The following is a 20,192-nucleotide window of genomic DNA, read 5'->3' as shown; positions in this document are numbered from 1 at the left end:
CCTATATATGCCTCTGGACTACGCTAATGTCGGGACTGCAAAGCTAGCCCTTTGGTTGTAGCCCCAGTGCTTCTATACAGAGCTACAAGCAAAAGACACAGGGCTATAGCCCCCCCCCCCCACAGACACCACTAGCGACGCCTCTGTTTGAGGCGGTAACACTGGCTGGCAGTATGGACATCTGGCAGGTCCGCAGCAGTGTCTGTATCTTGTCTTGCGGACCCTGCCACCTAGGAAGGCCAGTCTCAGCAGGGGTGGTGTGTGAGAAAACGGAATCTCGCTGAGTCTTATTACAGGAAAGCAGACTGCTTGATGTCACCATGGTGCTCGCTCTTACCATCCAGGAATTAGCAGTATGCAGGCAACTCCATCGCTCCATTGTGCTGGCTCCATCATTCATTCCTTGCTGAGATTGACAATGTGTATTCAAGCAGATCACTTCATGCCGCCATTGTACTGGCTATGCCCATCCGTTTATTGACGGGATTGCCAGGTATTCACACAGGTGGCCTCAATACGGCATTTATGCTGGCTCCTGAGGCACACCACTCTGAATGCGGCCGATCTTGTCTGATCTCGGAAGCTATGCAGTGTTGGGCCTAGTTAATTATGCTGGCTCCGCCAATCCATTCATTGGTGGGATTACCAAGGATTTATGTATCCCATTTCATGCCACCATTGTACCAGCCCTGTCCATCTGGTCCTTGGCGTGTTTACCATGGATTCATGCAGACCACTTCATGCCACCATTGTAACAGCTCTGTCCATCTGGTCATTGGCGAGATTGCCCTGTATTCATGCAGACCACTTCATGCCACCATTGTACCAGCGCTGTCCATCTGGTCATTGGCGAGATTGCCCTGTATTCATGCAGACCACTTCATGCCACCATTGTACCAGCGCTGTCCATCTGGTCATTGGCGAGATTGCCCTGTATTCATGCAGATCACTTCATGCCACCATTGTACTGGCTATGCCCATCCGGTTATTGGCGGGATTGCCAGGTATTCACACAGGTGGCTTCATGCAGCAATTATGCTGGCTCCTAAGGCACACCACTCTGAATGCGCCCGATCTTGTCTGATCTCGGAAGCTATGCAGTGTTGGGCCTAGTTAATTATGCTGGCTCCGCCAAACCATTCATTGGTGGGATTACCAAGGATTTATGTATCCCACTTCATGCCACCATTGTACCAGCTCTGTCCATCTGGTCCTTGGCGTGTTTACCATGGATTCATGCAGACCACTTCATGCCACCATTGTAACAGCTCTGTCCATCTGGTCATTGGCGAGATTGCCCTGTATTCATGTAGACCACTTTATGCCACCATTGTAACAGCTCTGTCCATCTGGTCATTGGCGAGATTGCCCTGTATTCATGCAGACCACTTCATGCCACCATTGTACCAGCGCTGTCCATCTGGTCATTGGCGTGATTGCCCAGTATTCATGCAGACCACTTCATGCCACCATTGTACCAGCGCTGTCCATCTGGTCATTGGCGAGATTGCCCTGTATTCAGCCAAACCACTTCATGCCAACATTGTGCAGGCTCTGCCCATCCGGTTATTGGCAGGAATGCCATGTATTTAATCAGGCGGCTTCATGCCACCATTATGCTGGCTCTGCTCGTCCATTCATTGGCTGGATTGCCCGGTATTCATACAAACCACCACCATGCAATAACCTGTTATTGGTTTTCTTATAAGAATCATATCAGAATTGTATATATCGTACAAAAATCCTACTTTAATCTTATGAGATTTGATCAGAATTCAAAAAGTATTTGGGTGTCATAAGTTCTTATTATTGTTCCAAAATACCCACTAGTTTCTCACAAGTTCTTATAAGCTACTTATAAGAATCTTATAAGGCATTTACTAGCTCTACCCATCTGGTCATTGGCGGGATTGCCATGTAATTATGCAGGTGGCTTAATAGCACCGACCCACCAACATGCCATCTCTGACCATCCGGTCATTGGTAGGTCGGGACTGACATCATGTATTCAGGCAGACGTCTGAATCGCTGCATTATAGCTCCCGTCGGTGTCACCATGGAAACAGCAATGACCTCTCCCAGAGAGTTCCCAACAGGCGCCAGCCCTGCTGCAGATTCCTGCAACCTCTAGAGGACGATAGACAGTCTGGCACCATAGGTTGCCTGTAAATACACAAGACGCCCCCTGCTGTTACGCAGTGATCATGGTGCACAGGTCACTATGAACCCTGAAAGTGGAACATAGTGACGCCAGGCTGCAGATGCAGGAAAAGACCTCATACAATAATTCATTCTTTCACCGATGCAGGACTTCATGTGTTCCATTTGTGTGTGATTTATTTTTTATATTATTGTATTGAGCATTTGTTAGGCGCTTTATACAATAGAATTGTCTTTCAAAGCACCACAAGGCTACATGGGAAGGGAACAGGGGAAATAATGACAATGGCAAACAACGTAAACATACGGTCGTTGTCCTACTTGGCCATGTGTCATTCGGGCATGCAAGTGCATGCAAGTGCATTGAAAAGTGCAGGGGATGGGGATAGAAGGAGGAGCAGGAGAGTGGACAAGTGCTGGAACGGTCCCGGGAGGGAAGTGCTGAGGGCAGCCATGGAGGAGAAGCTCAGGCTAAGTGCTAGTATAGACGACTCTCAAGGGTGGGATGCCGAGCCATGAAGCAGGACCAGGGGGACAGTGCAGTGGGGTGAGGGGAGGTGCTGGTATTGTCTGGAGGAAGGGCCCAGGTTCCTGTGGGATTAATGATGGATTAGGCCACCAGTCACAGCAGCAGTGGGGGGATTTATCAGGGAAGGGAAAGAGTTAGAGAAGAGCAGAGTTTTGAGCTGTTTTCGGAACTTAAGGAGGTACGGCTCAAGTCTGAGAGGGGCAGGGAGGCTGTTCCAAAAGGAGGCACCAGCCAAGGAGAGAGACCTGGTCCCCACTCTCTGCTTGGAGAAGCGTTTGACTGTCAGAGAGTTGGAGCTAGAGCAGCGTAGTTCTCTAGCAGGGGTGTATTTAGGGAGGGAAGGTTGTGGTAGTCCTGCCCAATTATTACAATTTACTGGGAGGAGATTAGAGGGTACATTAAAGATATCACAGGCTGCCTCCTCCCGATGTCCCCGTTGACCCTGGAGGATGTCCCAGACGATGATTCTTACCATTTGTCCAGCCCAAAAGCTAAGTTAATAACACAGCTGATACTAACGGCCCAGGTGACTCAGGCTAGGTTTTGGAAAAACCCTGAGGGTCCGGTCACTGCCTATTTATTGGTGGCAGTGGTCAAAGTGTACCAACAGAAGTAGTGGAACTATGTTCCCTGCTGACCTACCCCAGCTCCCCACAAACACCCTCGCCACACCCTTCCCACGTGCAATCCAAGCCACCAAACAACCGAGCCTGCTGCTTAAGGGAACGTTCAGTGCAATGCAGTTCCCACAATTTTATTTTAAAAGTAAGCCATTCCGGAGCGGTTTCTTTTTAAAATAAAAATATAGGAGCAGTACAACTTTAATTTTCTTTAAAGTAGAGGAGCATCGCTCCCAGGCCCTCCTGCCCCCTTCCACCATTGATTGGTGGATCAAGGTTTTGGAGATCGTTGGGATGGAGAGGAGCCATGCTTTGGTTAACAACACACTGGCACTTTATTTGCGAGCAGGGCCCTTCTTTAGCTTTGTTAAGTAAAAGGAATATTTGTTTTTTAGACCACAATGAATGAAACATTTATCTCTGGACTTGAAGGTGAAACCGTTTCCATGCTCTCTTGCAAGACAGGTTGCTGGCTTGTTAAATCTCTGTGGTACTCAATGCGCCTCAGTACGAGTCTGGTGGTAATCCTGTCGGTGGTACCAGCTGTTTGCTGCCGGACTAGTTATATTTTACCGCCAATTCACTTCCTGGTGCCACCGGGAGATTATGAGTCTGGCGGTCCGGGTAGTCAGATGCCGGTAAAATGTAAGTCCCCATTGCTAACAGTGCCAGTGCTTCAGTGAAGGGTCTGTCTACTGTGGCCGCTGCGCCGGGCAGGGTCAGACCTGTCGGGCACAGCGCCCACTGTAGGCAAACACGTAGTTTTCTGGTGCGGAAACAAGGAGGCCGGTAAGCTTACTGGCACGCCTTGTTTCCGGACTGGCAAACTTGTGATGAGGCCCAATGCCTTTTTTAAAATTTTTATTTTCCTTTCCTTGGCGTGATGGGGATTACTCCATTGTTAGTTGTTAAACTGAAATTTCGCCCAAGTGCCTGGACATTTCTCGATCCTCTTTCTGTATTGTTCTGCCGCCGAGATTTCAATAAAAATATACTTTACAAAAAGAAAATGAAAAAGCAAATGAGAAATGAATACTAAGTTGGGCACGGCCCGCTGGAACCTGCATTTTGTGTGTGCCCGGCCTGGTTCTGCCCAGTAGCCCCTCCCAGTGCCTGGCAGCTTGTGTTTATTTTCTCCCTCGGTGGGAGCCGAGCTGACAGGTTGTTTGGCGCGCACGGACACATGGCATGGGCGGCGGGGCCAGGCCTGCCCACCTGATAGCTTTATTCTGCCTTGCCAGGTCCCTGGCGTGTGCCTCCTTCGCCCCTGCCAGCAGCTGGACGAGCGGTGCCTAACAAGCCGAGGCTGTGAAGTGCGTGCCCGCAGCAGCTTTCCCGAGCCAGCAGGGGGGTGGTGCCAGGCCCTTCTAGCCGTGCCAGCGCGGCCCCCTTCGAGGCCCGCGCCAGCCTGCTCTTGGCGCGGGCTCTGTGGGCAGCCGTGCAAGTGGACATCACAAAGGAGCCATTTCAAAGCCTCAGACCCCCTAAGACACAGTAGCATTCCTTTCACAACTTTATAACACGATAAAGAAAATTCACTGGCACACACTTTACATATTTTAAAGCCACCATTTTGGCCCTCTCCATCCCGCGTGTGGCGTTTTCTGCCAAATGAGGGGCCCCTGCTTGTGCAGGCCGCCCGGTGAAAGACGACAACGTAACTTTATTTTTCAAACTGTCCTGGACGTCACTTCCTGTTCCGTCCGCGCCCCTCTCAGACCTTGCCTCGCAGAACGATGCTAAAGGCGACATGACATCTCCCCCTGTCTGCCTTAAACCACGAGTTCACGTGACCCCATTTCTTCAATGAGTCTTACTGGCAGTGGAGTAACTTTGCTGAAAATGTTGGGGAGGGGGGAACATGACATCTGAAGAAAAGGTGCCCCAGCCAAATGAATGCTGACAAAATGATGTGCCATGAAAGTTGGGGGGGGGGGAACAAAACCCCTGTCCCCCCCTAAAATTACCTCCATGCTTACTGGATGTATTTGAGTCCTCGCAGGGCGCTTATCTTGTTGAAGTTCCGGACTCCCTCATGCACCCTTTGCGTCTGGAGCTCCCAGTCACCATCTGAGGCGTCGCCATTGCCTTGATATGATTCTTCGGAATGAAACTCACTCACTTCATGTCTGGGGCTGGCCCACTGTCGATCTTCCACATCCTGGCAAGCCTTGAAATGCGACGACACATTTCTGGTGGCTGTTCTTCCCTCGCCATCTCCCAGTGTAATCATGGTGCCTTTCTTCTTCGTTACAGTCAGGAGTTCTGGTGTGAATGTCAAGTCTTCTTTCCTGTTTTGAGGTTGCCTCACAATCACTTGATCACCCACTTGGATGTCTGAATCCAGGGGCGTTGCTAGGGGGGGGCTAAGGGGGCTATAGCCCCTGATCTTTTGGTTGTAGCCCCGGATAGAATCTCAGGAGCTACAGCCAAAAGACTAGCTAGCCCCCAGTCCCGGCAGTTCCGACATAAACTTAGCCCCGGGTCTTTTCCAGACCTAGCAACTCCCCTGTCTGAATCCATGGCTCTTCGTCGGGCACCAGAGGCCCTCTTCCTCTTTTGTTTCCCATCATTGTCATTGATCCTGGCTTGCTGCTCTGATACCTCCGCGTCTTTCCTCTCTGGGCCAGTGGGTAGCCGTATTCTGACATCAATTCAGCTCCGCACACCCCTGTTGTGCAGTGGGGCGTGTGGCGATAGTCCTATAGCAACTGCTATAACATCTGTTCAAATGTGCTGCCAGTAACATTTGCGATCTACAGTGCCCTCTTGATGTTGGCCATGTATCGCTTTGCCACGCCGTTGGTTTGAGGCCATAGTGGTGTTATTTTGTTGTTTTTGAAATCCATATATTGGGCAAACTTTGCAAAGTCCTGGCTGGTGAATGGCAGACCATTTTATGACTCCATGATCTTTGGTATACCGGATGCCGAGAGTATACGGTCCAGGACCAGGATGATGCATGTGGCTGAAGTGGATGATACTATCTGTAGTTCAGGGAATCTTTAGTATTCATTGATCACCACTAGAACATTTGTTCCCTCCCTGGTTGGACTGAAAATGTAAATTGCCAGTTCTTTCCCACACACTTTCTGGTAGTGGTGACATTTGCAGTGGGATGGGGTGAGGCGGTGGTGCTACTGCACAGCACATGGCACATTTTTGAAGAGTCTCTTCACCTCTGGTGTCTAACTTGGGAAACCACTCTTTTTTGCCTCAAAAGTCTTTTGGTCGAAAATACCCCTCGATGGCCTTCATGCGCAAATTTGTTGACCTGCTGTCTGTGTGACATGGGCACTACTACCTTGCAGCCCTTCAGGATGACATGATCCTCAGTGACTGTCGGTTCGTCTTGCACCAGCATGAGGCTGCTAATGTCTTCTTGAACTGTCCTTTCTCTGTCTCTTGCCATCTCTTTTGCAGATTTCATCTTCCCTCTCGTTACACAGCTAGCAATGATGCTTAATGCCTGAGCTTGTTCGGGCTCCTTTTGCAGCATGGACCAATTAATCGGGAAGTGCTTCATCTGATGGATGACATAGTTGATATATGCATCCGTAATGAAATGTCCTGCCTTCGCCGGTCCCCTGGTGTGGCGCGATATGTAGTCAGCTGGATTCTCCTCGTTGCCTGGTCAGTGACGGATTGTGAATTTGTAGTCCTGCAAGCGCAGGCCCCATTTCGCAATCCTTGGTGGCATTCTGGCTCTTGGGTTGCCGAATATGGTGATGGGAGCCTGATGGTCTATGGCAATGGTGAATTCTTTCCCTTAGAGAAAAAGGTGCAAATGTTCACAGGCCCATACCACCGCCAGATTCCCTTTCTCCGCCTGACAGTATGCTTGTTCGGTGGTGGACAAACACTGACTGGCATATGCCACTATGAATCAGGTGTGAGGTGCTTTCACTTCATGTTGAGCCAAGATGGCTCCGAGTCCCACTGGGCTGGCGTCTATGGTGACCTCCGTGCCCCTATTGGCGTTGAACTATGCCATATCTTCTGCCCAAGTGATGTTCTGGCGAATCCTCTTGTAGAGTTTATGTTAATATAGAACGCTGTGTCGCGTGAACCATTCTCTTTGTTTATTTTCTTAGGAGCTTGGTTCGCGTGACGCAAGTTCGGTTAGTGTTGTGAAGCAATGAGAGGGACCTGCCCGGCGGTCCCGCTCCATTAGACAACGTTTATTAATTCACTCACTGCCTCTGCGTATTCTTACATTGGCGACGAGGTGATTCCTTGCCGGCTGGGAGCTACATTGCAGGACGTGTCGTGTGCCTGCTATCGCACACGGGCCTCCGACGGGCTCCAGGGTCCTCACATCTCCCGGGCCGGACGGCGGAGTTGGCAGAGAGGGGAACGCCGCCTGGGCTGTCAACCTTTCTGGCAGACCCCTGCAGGGGGAGCAGCAACGGCCCTCAGCGCCCATCCTTCGAGGCAGCACAAGAGGTGAGGAAGGGAAGAGGGAAGCGGCGGAAAACAAACGTGTACCATGGGGGGCAGTCCACTCAAGTGAGCCGTGGGCGCGGCTTCATCCAACGGCCCGCCTATAGGCCCTGAACATTTACTTGTAAAACAAGCCCAACTGGGCAGGGAGATACAGAAGAAAGGTGTTTGCTTGACACTGAGAGGGTGTCTTAAAAGACTTTAATTCTTCAAAGTGTATTGGAGATAGTCAAGCAAGGGGGTGTCACGGCGCTAAGGGATATTATCAAAAGCCCTTTACCAGTACCAAGGGTGAAATTGATGAGAGAAATTGTAGAATATTGGCACATATTCACTAAAAGTGTAGAAGTGGAAAGCAAGTTTTGGAATCACGCTGTTATTAGTGGTTGGTGGCACTGCAACTTAGTCATGGCTGCAGCCAGCATGGCCCCGCCCCCCCTTTCTATCTGAGCCAGGAGTACCACCTATAAGATGGGACAGGTGGAAAAAGATATTCGATACCTACCTTGTGGCAATTGGTGGCGACAAATTCGATGCAGCGAGGAAAGAGGCGATTCTCCTGCACAATCTGGGCACTGAAGGTCGTAGTGTCTATGACGGTTTGCTTCAGCCCCCACAAGAAGGCCAAGGAGAAATAGACCAATATACTCTGGCTGAAAGAAAATTAGAAATTCACTTTGAGGCGAAGAAAAACATAACATTTGAAAGACACAAATTCTTTCAGAGAGTGCAAGATCCCCAAGAGCCGGTGGAAAATGTTGTTGCAGCCTTGAGATCCTTAAGTCATACATGTGAGTTCGGTATGTTGACTGATTCACTCATACATGACCAATTAGTACGTTGTACTAATAACATGAAGATACAGGAGAGGTTGTTGATTAAAGATGTGTCCCTGGAAGTGGCAATAGAGACTGCCCGAGGTATGGAACAGACCCACAAATACATGTCAACCATGAAAGGTGATAGACAAGAAGGTGAAGTGGCAACGGTGAGGGGATTTAAGAAAATTAATTTGAACAAAGACGTCAAATGCTATAAATGTGGTAGCAATCGCCATATTTCTACAAGCGCATTTTGTCCTGCAAAACATTTTTTTTGTTTAAAATGCAAGAAGAAGAGACATTTTGCTAGAGTATGTAGAGAATCAGGACAAGTGCAAAGCGTTGAATCTGGAGCAAGGATTTCGGAGCAAGAAGAGAGTTCAGTAATTGTCCAAGTACCTCAAACCAAACACATATTGGACATTTCAGAAGTGTCCAACAAGCGAAGTGCGCCAACAGATGTATTCCTAATGAATGGTAGGGTAGTGATTTTGAAAGTAGATATTTGCTCCCCTTGGACTTTGATTTCAAAAAAGACATATGAAGCTTGTTTGCAAGGGAAAATGAGTGAATTGAAGGAGCACACGATAGAACCATATGCTTATGGCAATGTAAAGATCGACTTATTGGGTAAATTTCAAGCTGTTATTAAATATAAGGGTAAGAGTTGTGATTCAGAAGTATATGTGACACAAGAAGGCTCGTCCTTGGGCTGGGACGAACAGCGCAAACTAGGAATTAGGATACAGGCGAGTGCCGAGGAGCCAGTTTCGGTTGCTGAGATTCAAGACAAATGGGAGGAAGAATTTCCGATGGTTTTTCAAGGAGACTTAGGGATGCTTAAAGGTTTTGAGCCTGAAATTCGATTCAAGGCAGGGGCAATTCCAAAAGTGCACAAACTGAGACCGATACCTCATGATCTGAGGGAAAGACTAAAAACGGAGATTGAAACCTTTTTGCAGAAGGGGATTATAGAAGAAAGTGAGAGTTCTGAATGGTTATCGCCAGTGGTGGTAGCAGCAAAACCTAATGGAGATATAAGACTTTGTGTAGATATGAGAGACATTAACAGGAACATTATTGTGGACAGACATCCCTTGCCAGTAATAAGTGAAAAGCTGTCGACCCTCAAGAATGCCAAGATGTTCTCTGTCGTTGACCTTTCTCAAGCCTATCATCAGATCCCCATGAAGGAAGATTGCCAGTATCTAACGGCGTTCATAACACCTTTTGGTACTTTTAAGTATTGCAGAATGCCGTTCGGCCTTGCCTCAGCAGCGGCTGTATTCCAAAGAGTAATGGACACGATTATGGAGGGAGTGAAGAACATTGTGGTGTTTCAAGATGATATGCTTGTATTTGCAAATTCAAGGTCTGAACATGATGTGGTTCTGAGACAAGTGTTGAGCAGATTGGCAGAGGCTGGTTTGACTGTGAGGAGAGATAAATGTAAGATTGCAGTCGAGAAAGTAGAATATCTGGGACATGAAATTGACGAGTTTGGTGTGAGACCGAAGAGGTGTTTAGTGGAATCAGTAAAAGAGGCTCCTATACCGACCGACAAAGACCAGGTGAGGTCTTTCTTAGGCCTTGCTGAATAATACCATAGATTTGTAAAAGATTTTGCTATGGTGTCTACTCCCATAAGAATGATACTCAAGAAGGGGTCAAAATTTGATTGGTATCCGGAGTGTGGTATAGCCTTTGAAAGTATTAAGGAAGCAATAAGTAAAGCGCCATCTATAGGAAGGTTTGATCCCATGGACAGAACAGCTCTGGTGGTAGATGCCAGTTTGTTGGGTTTAGGAGCAACTTTGGTGCAGTATGATACGGAGAATAGAAAGAGAGTTATCGCATTTGCATCAAGAGCTTTGAGAGGGGCGGAGCCCAAATATTCAGTTATCGAGAGAGAGACACTAGCTATGTTCTGGGTCATTATGCATTATAGTATTTCTTGTGGGGCAGGCGATTTGTGGTTCACTCTGATCATAAGCCATTAGTGCAGTTGTTTGAGAGTGGAAGATGGGCTTTAGGTTCAGCCAGGATAAGTAGGTGGGTTTGGGTCTTCAAGGATATAATTTTGACCTGAGTTTTTTGCCTGGAAAGAAAAATGTAGTGGCAGATTGCCTTTCTAGGATGCCCATAGTGAAAACTGAGAACGTTGAGGGTGAGGGAGTGGAGGAATCGGTAGTAGCCGAAGTGAATGTTGCTGTTGCTCAAGAGAAATGGCTGCAGGGAGAAGATTCTGATGAAGATCTTAAGTTAATTAAAGAATGGACTGTGAAGGGATGGCCCCAAAAGAAGAATTTGGATAGAAGATTTGACATATGGTGGGAGGTGAAGGAGGAGCTAAATATATACAAGGACAGACTGAGGAGAGGACGATGTGTGGTTCCTCCAGAGTCGATCAGACAGAGTCTAATGGAACTGGCCCATGAGGGACACCCAGGGGAAGGGGCAATGAAGAGAAAACTTCGCCAGAACTATTGGTGGCCACGTATTGACAAAATGGCTGAAAGGTGGGTGAAAGACTGCATGGAGTGTCAAGTGAGTGACAAAACGAAAGTAGTAAGGGAAACTCCTTTGATCCCCAATATTGTGCCAGAGCAACCTTGGTCCAAAGTTGCTGTGGACATCATGGGGCCCATTATGGGTTTGGGAGATGGTTTGAAATTTTTGTTTGTACTGGTTGATTTTCATACGAAATGGATCGAATGGGAGGCTGTGAAGGAAGTCACGGCTACACAACTCATTGCATTTCTGGAGAAGATTTTCTTTAGATAGGGGGTGCCCACTGAGCTTGTCTCAGACAATGGGGTTCAGTTTGTCTCATTAGCAATGAAGAAGTTCCTCAGTAGCTATGGTATTAGACATGTCAGGACTGCCTTGTACCACCCCAGGGCCAATGGCCTGGTGGAGAAGGTTAACCGATTTTTGAAAGAGGGTTTGCAATTGGCTATGAGAGTGAAACAGCCATGGAGAGAGATGTTAAAATTTATGACATGGAATTATGTGACCACACCGAAATTCGATGACTAGAATTTCACCTTTTGTATCTCTCAAAGGTAGGGAACCAGGGACTAAATTGTGTCCGGGGTGGTTGGGTATGGCCAAAGTGGTTCAAGTAGATAGAGAACAGATTATGAAGTACATCAAGGAGAGCCAGGAGAAGAATAAATATGGATTTGATGCTCGTGAAAAAGTGAAGGATTGTGAGTGGAAGGTGGGAGAGATGGTGTATGTAAAAAATCCCAGATTGGTGAACAAGTGTTTGGAGAGCAAGTTCATGGGTCCTAGGACAATTAGTGCAGTAAGGAAGAGTGTGGTTATTTTAGAAGGAGGAGAAGTCTGGTTGAAAGGTAAAATTGCAAAAGCATATGGTGTGAGTGGTGGTGTGGAGACAGGAGGGCAACTTGATAAAAGTGGAGTAAAGGGTGAGGAGGACGTGTGTGGTGGAAGTTGCCTTCAGAAGTTCAGATCTAAGCCTATCTGGATGAAGGACTATGTTTCTTGAAATTGTCATACTCTCAGAGTACCACACGCATAGGTGTTGAATCGTAGAATTATATTTTCAGGCATGTGTGTTCTTTCACATATCTGTTTAATATGCTGTTTAGTATTAAGTTTCGTTTTCCTTATTTCATCTTAAACTTTTATTATATTTTAGTTCTCTTAAAGGGAAAGATATGTAGAGTTTATGTTAATATAGAACGCTGCATCGCGTGAGCCATTCTCTTTGTTTATTTTCTTAGGAGCTTGGTTCGCGTGACGCAAGGTCGGTTAGTGTTGTGAAGCAATGAGAGGGACCTGCCCGGCAGGCCCGCTCCATTAACCGAAGTTTATTAATTCACTCACCGCCTCTGCGTATTCTTACACCTCTCAAACGCTGTTATGGGACTCAGCTGTCCATCAAAACTCCTGCTTGTTTTTATTGACCTCCCATAATGGGGCGCTTATCATGGCAAAGTCTTATAGATATCGTGAGCAATAGCTCGCCAGCCTCAGGAATGAGCGCAAGCTGAAATAGTTTACGGTCTCGATGTTGTGTGTAAAACCGCCACTTTATCAGGGTCGGGTCTCATTCCTTGTCCTCTTACGGAATTCGCATTTGTCTGTATTGAGTGTTAGCCGGACTGCTTCCAGAGCTAGACACACTCGATGTAGGGTGGTGTGCTGTTGCACCTTGAAGAGTCTTTTGTGCTAGAACGGAATAACAATAATGGTCACAAACCAAATAACTGGACAGACTCAAGGAATATGGCAAAGTATTTATTATTTTCAGTTTGATAAAGCAGAGAGAACTAGCAGACATTGGACTGATGCATTTGCACTCACAAACAAGTTTGATTGCATGGAGGTCTTATACCACAATATGTGTCATCTACAATGTCATTCTATGTGGTAAAATTACAAAACCTATCAAGGAAAGGGATTGGTGAATGGAACATATCTACTTATAGAACATATACGTGCTATTGCTTCATTGGCTACCCCCTGTCTGTAGGGCATGCTTGTACTACCTCTAAATGCATACAGTACTGATTATAGCGGGCACACCAACAGTGGATTGGCTCTTGCAGCATTGTGTGTTAGGTTGCCCCCCAACCCCACTGATTGGTTGGCATACTATCCAAACCTTGGACTTAGCAGCACGTACGTGAAACAAAACTTGGGTGTTTGAATCCCCTTAGACTACTCCCCCATTTTCCCAATTAGTCCATCATCTCTCATCGGTAGGCCACAAGCCAAAGTCATTTCTTTGTAGTTTGACCTTGTTGCTACTTATTTACTGTTCTGGAACATTCAAGGTGTGAGGACACCACTTTCTTAACTTGAGACTCTAATGAATAGTTCTGTACCATGTAACAACCGCGGTTGTTACATGGTGGAGAACAAAAATCTACTCTACCTTTACCATGAACAACGTATTATATGTTTTTTATTATGGCCTCACGTCCCATCCTATCACTTAATATCCTTCTAGGAGGGGTTACGTGGGCTGTGTGTTTGTCTGCAGTTGAAATCTGGCTCATCCCCACTAGCGAGTACGTGTTGTAAAAATTTGAGTTACAGCACTACACATCACGTTGAGCCTCTTTTTCAGTTCTTAACTCTAGAGCTACCCTGTAGTGCTGTAACTCAAATTTTTACAACACTTACTCGCTAGTGGGGATGAGCCAGATTTCAACTGCAGACAAACACACAGCCCACGTAACCCCTCCTAGAAGGATATTAAGTGATAGGATGGGATGTGAGGCCATAATAAAAGACATATAATAGGATTTCATAGTAAAGGTAGAGTAGGTAGAGCAGATTTTTGTTCTCCACCATGTAACAACCCCGGTTGTTACATGGTGGAGAACAAAAATCTTCTCTACCTTTACCATGAACAACCTATTATATGTCTTTTATTATGGCCTCACATCCCATCCTATCACTTAATATCCTTCTAGGAGGGGTTATGTGGGCTATGTGTTTGTCTTCAGTTGAAATCTGGCTCATCCCCACTAGGGAGTATGTGTTGTAAAAATTAGAGTTACAGCACTACAACATCACCCTGATCCTCTTTTTCAGTTCTTAACTCTAGAGCTACCCTGGGACGTCGCAACCTGTCTACGGGATAGTAAAGTATTATGTACCCATAGTAGACAGTTCAGACCTATTGTTTTCTCAGTCCAAGGTGTAAACTAAATTTTTATACCTGTTTGCTGTTGTTGTTATTTGCCCTTATTCCTCTGTGAGGTTCTCAGTGACCTGGGACATACAGGAGTCTAACAACCTTAAAGTTGTTACGGTTTTCCAAAAATGGCTTCTCTTTGCCTTCTTTTACTGTCCCCTTTTTTGTAAGCGTCACACCGGCGCTCTCTAAGGAAAGTTTTCCCAAGTTTTGGGACTCGACAGGGTCAGGAAGTTGTTTTCCAGCTATCCTTCTGTCTTCTACACCGACCCTGCATCTCCTTGGTCACTGTCCTTTAGCGCTATTCTCTGAGTATTTCCCCACTGCCCTTCTTGAACTACATTCAGTTGTGTGTTGCCCTCCTCCTTTGTGTTAAATCATTAGCCTGTCAGGGCTTCACCCTGTACACTGTACCTCCATTGCCCTTTGGGTTATAACTAACCTCCCTCAGGTGACCTGCATTTTTTATGTGTTCATCCACACTCCAGCTCATACGACAGCACGCTCCTGCTGGTGAACAGAATATCCAAAGTCCTGCATATCTTTTCTGATCCTTTGGATAATAGAACTTGTTTCCTGGAGGTGCAAGAGTACTTTTCTTTATATTGTTGCGTGTACCGGCTTCATTTTGCATCTGCTCACCCGTTCCAGCATCAATGTCAATCATTATCTTCATGCCAATGGCTTTCTTGGCTGTCTTCTGGCACTGTCCCAAGATGATCCTTATAAGAAAAATAATACACCTCGGCGCCTGCTCCATACACACCTGGTCCCTCCTATAAATCAGGGCAGGCAGACTCACTCAAATATGAACGCACACAAGTTCATAGCTCTCCGTCATGGCGTGCATCGCTTTTCAGCTCCGTTCTATGCTCAGTGGAAGCTGCCGTGGAGCAGGGCTAATGCAGCACTACATTTCCCATGAGGCTCCACTCATCATGTGAGGTTCACCACCAATGGCGCCCGAGAGCCTCCTTCTCGGCTTACGTCCGCATCCACCTCCTCATTTGATTTAAGCAGCTGCAACTCGCTGAACGCTGCTTCTGTTTATAGTTACAACCGGCATTCCGAAGTTCTGTCTTCATTGACGGTTATTTCTTCAACGACTCTGTGTACCAGACCTTGTTTTCCTCATATCAGACTCTTTTTGATTATCCCTTATGTTGGTTTGGTTTTTTCGTGTAACAAACCTTTTGCTTGCTTACGGACTACGTTTGCCTTCTGTTTTGATTCAATTGTCATCAGCCTGTGTACCAAACCTTTTTCCTGCCTACGGACTCTTGAGATACAATGGGCGTCACATGACACCCTAATGGGCACCAACTACAATGTCGGTGACAAATAGCATCAACATTGATGCCCAACAAGATTGTCAAGGTTAACGTGCCAACACAATCACACTAATAATGTGCCAAATAATACCAGGTCTCTAACCTAGTCACCAACCTTGAGAAACCAAATGCTCACAACTGAGCACATTAACATTGGAACCCTGTAGGTTCATTACCTAAAATTCAATACTAACCAATGAGCACACCATGCTCACCGTAGAGCAGCCACTCACACTGGCAACCAGACGTTTGCACAACCACAATCTCACAGATGACTTTAATTCATTACCCACACAGTTTCCCTTAAACAAAACTAATGAACAAATTCAGCTTGAATTTTGGGAATGTAAAACGTTTTAAGTTGCACCACTAGAGAGAGTCCCAAATATCATGCTTGCAGAGTTCAGTTTTGAAATGTACCAGTGGATAGTTGTTAGGTTGATGAAAAGCATTGCAAAAGTGAACATATCCAGGAAATGCAGTAGGTCTCACACACAATGTCCACACAAAACAACCAGACGAATTCAGCAAATATTTTGATAATCCGAAATGTAGGTGCCACGTAAAAGTCCACAATATTTATGCCTGCAGAGTCTTTATTGAGATGAACTGTGGATACAAGTTTGGGTTAGTGCAAACAACACTGTACATTTCATTAACTGACATTTCTTTTGGTTGCATAAATTTCATACTATTTCCTAAAAACCTGCTAAAAACCATTGGCACCACAACCATAGGTCCATACAATTTCCAATTAAAACTTGCCAATAACTACATTTGCACCATAACCTTAGGGCCATGCAATTTCCAAATAACACTTGTAAAAACAAAACACCTTGGCACCATAACTTTAGGTCCATACAATTTCCAAATAACACTTGCCAAAAGACACATTGGCACCGTACCACCCAACACGTGGTTTCAACAACAATAAAGACATGCAAATGTCTCAAACCACGCCAACACTATTGACACTATCAAAAAGGGAATCACCATCCCACAAACAGCATGTCCACTGGTTACTGTTTGGAAATCCCAAACCCAAAACGTTAATTCACTTGCATTTCAAATTGTACAAAATGTGTTCACTTAGACAATATACATTGCTGAAACCATATATATATGTCCTGTCGTATGTATCGCCTTTCCCAATCCTGCAAAAGAAAATGTTAATTGTATTTCAAATTGTACAAAATGTGTTCACTTAGACAATATACATTGCTAAAACCATATATATATGTCCTGTCGTATGTATCGCCTTTCCCAATCCTGCAAAAGAAAATGTTAAAACAGTACCTCGTGCCTTCTCCATGGCAACAGCAGAAATAGTATAATGCACAACGGAAACAAACATGCCCACGTTAACTGCCTGCTCCGTCGAGCCATATCATGAAATTTCCCTTTTGTTTGAATAATAGGAACGAAAGCTCTGATCCTGATAGATTTCCACGCCACGGCAGTCCAACGCTTGCCGTATGACTTTAAGAGCAAGCTGCAGTATTCTTCCAGGTCCCTCATTCTATGTCAAGACCGGAGGCTCGGATTATGCTTTCTCTTCAACTTTACTATTCAGCAGCAAAGAAACAAATACCAATGAACATGAATACAAAACTAATAAAAACTACAATAACCATATTTTTCTGAGTTTTTGTAGTCCATTTCAATTGGTCTTCGAACTGACCATGTGATAAGTCTGTAACCAATAAACAAAGTCCTCAGTGTATAAAACCTCCTGTCCTCTTTCCATTCCTCCTTTTTCTTTGTCCTTGCCAGGTTGTATCCAGTACAACTTTGAAATTCCGTCCATTCCATTCGCATCCTAGATCAAATTCCAGATAGCTTGTTGTCAGATGCTGTCCCTAAAGAAAAAACAATCACAGAGGTGACTATAGACCGAAAACAAGGGTGGGACAATCGTATATCAGCTATACAGTCTATAATATGCCCAATTAAGCGTTAACAACAAAATTGCATATAATATACATCCTGTATGTCTCAATAAACATAATCAATGTCAACCATACATGAATTACAATACATTACATTTTACGATTGATCGGGTGGGATAATCCTTTGCCTCCGTGTCTTTAATAGAATTATGACTTTCTGTAGCGAATGTGTTGAAAATCTGAATTCTATGTCAAGACCGGAGGCTCGGATTATGCTTGTTCAAAGCTTACTCACCACTAACGATGTCGCACTTTCCATATGTTTAAAATAGAAAGTTTTAAAAGTCAATTCATTCAACCAATCTGCAGATCTCATAATGTCCTCTACTCTGGCTCCTATGTTATACGCTTTAGTAGCCATCGCTCCTCTAGTTGAATTAGTGCCATATCTCTCGATATCAATACCCGCTTGTACCATCAGTCATCTAAGCCATCTGGCTATGGTGGCCGGTCTAACCGCTTTAAATGGTTTACAAATTGCTATTAATAATTGTGACACCCCCGGGGGCCTTACTTCCCTCGTCATATTTTCATATCCTGGAATTTTTGAATTTACGTCAAGGGACATCTTCCCTATTTACGTATCTTACCTGGTTTATCCAACTGGCTGCAGAGACAGACTGACCTGAAGAGAAGAAGTCAGCTGTCTTTTATATGGGGCTTTTCGAGAAACTGAAAGACACTCTAGCAACTGTACCTACTGTATTTGGGAAAATGCTATATCTAGTGTTACAGATAGTCGCTAGAAGAGCCGAAAGGAAAGGAGAAGGTAAACCATCTATGCCAGTGCCTACCTCCCTCGACTCTGTCGGTCCTCATTCTTCTGCCCTAGAGCCCATGCAAGTGGGGGCTGTCTGTGGTTCTTTGACTCATGCCCAACGTGAACATTGCAGAACTAATAATCTTTGCATGTATTGTGGCTCGGCTGAGCATCTACTGAAATACTGTCCAAAGAAACCTGTTAAGAAGGCTGGAAACGCCAGAACCATGGTGATAGTCAGAGTCCCTACGCTGGGGATTCGTTCTTTGGACTCACACGAAACAGCCTCGGCTGCTGTCAGTTTGCCGGTTGTGTATCCTACAGCAATTGACGCCTCTTTTTCTTCACTGGCCGTCATTGATTCTGGAGCAACCGGGAACTATATGGATTATGATTATGCCATCTGTAATAACGTTCCTGTGTTAACCAAGGCTCAGCCCGAGACTGTTCACGCAGTGGACGGTAGCTCTTTTGTATCTGGCTTAGTTACTCAAAACACGTCTCTCGTCCGTATGTAGATGGAGAAAGTGCACCTGGAAAACATATCTTTTGACCTGGTCAAGGCTCCTAAGTTCCGGGTCATATTAGGTGTAACCTAGTTACAACACCATAATCCTGCTATTGACTGGGCTAAGAGGGTTGTTCAATTTCTTTTCCGTTTGCAACGAGAAGTGCTTTCAGAACACAAGCGTATGTCCGGAATCCTCTTGCCAGGCCTTGGTGGCCTCCATGGCCCTCATTGGGTCTATAACAACCGCCGCTGAAACCAGCATTCCTTCTGAGTATATGGCTTTCCTGGATGTTTTTGACAAAGGGGGTGCAGATCATTTACCTGCACATCAACCCTATGACTGCCCCATTGACCTGATACCTGGGGTAAAATCCCAGCTGGCAGGGTGTACTCTCTTACTGTACCGGAGGATAAAGTGCTGAAAGAGTATATTGAGAAGTTCCCTGGCCACTGGGTTCACAAGACCATCTAGGTATCCTGTGGCTTCCCCTCTCTTTTTTGTTCCGAAGAAGGAAGGGGACCTCTGCCCTTGCATCGACTATAGGGGCCTGAACATGATCACTGTCAAAAATCAGTATCCCCTGCCGCTAATATCGGTCCTCTTGGATCAACTTGGTTACTCTGTAGTGTTCACCAAACTGGATCTCTGGGGTGCATAAAATCTCGTTCGAATACGAAAAGGGGACGAGTGGCAAACAGCCTTCAAAACCCAGTATGGGCTTTACAAATATCTTGTTATGCCCTTTGAGTTGTGCAATGCACCAGCCACTTTTCAGGCATTCATGAATGACATATTCCATGCATCTTGATATATTCATTGTCCAGAGAGACACACACTGAACATGTGTGTTTTGTTCTACAGAGACTCAGGGAAAACCATTTATTCGTCAAAGCCGAGAAATGTGTATTCAACACTACAGAGGTGGAATTCCTTGGTTATGACCTAACTAAACAAGGCATCAGAATGAGTCATTCCAAGGTCAAAGCAGTCCTAGAATGGCCAGTTCCCTCTACGGTCAAAGCACTTCAGTCTTTTTTGGGATTCTTGAATTTCTACAGACGCTTCATCCACTCATTCTCATCCATCTTTACTCCCCTTACGGCATTGACCAGCTCCAAACAACCGGATTGTTGAAACTCGGAGGCACAACAGGCCTTTGATGCCTTGAAAGCAGCATTTTCATCTGTTTCGGTGTTGCAACACCCCAATCCTCTCTTGCCGTACCTGGTGGAGGCCAATGCCTCCGGCTCAGCAATCGGGGCAGTACTGTCTCAACGTTGTCCCGATTCAGGGGAGATTCATCCAATAGCTCTCTATTCTAGAAAACTAACCCAATACGAGAAGAACTACCCAATCACAGAAAGCACATTTTTAGCCATCAAGGACGCTT

Source organism: Ambystoma mexicanum, chromosome 3q (assembly GCF_040938575.1).
Source record: "Ambystoma mexicanum isolate Mex_15411 chromosome 3q, UKY_AmexF1_1, whole genome shotgun sequence".
In the NCBI taxonomy this organism is placed as follows: Eukaryota; Metazoa; Chordata; class Amphibia; order Caudata; family Ambystomatidae; genus Ambystoma; species Ambystoma mexicanum.
This window is presented reverse-complemented; position numbering follows the sequence as displayed.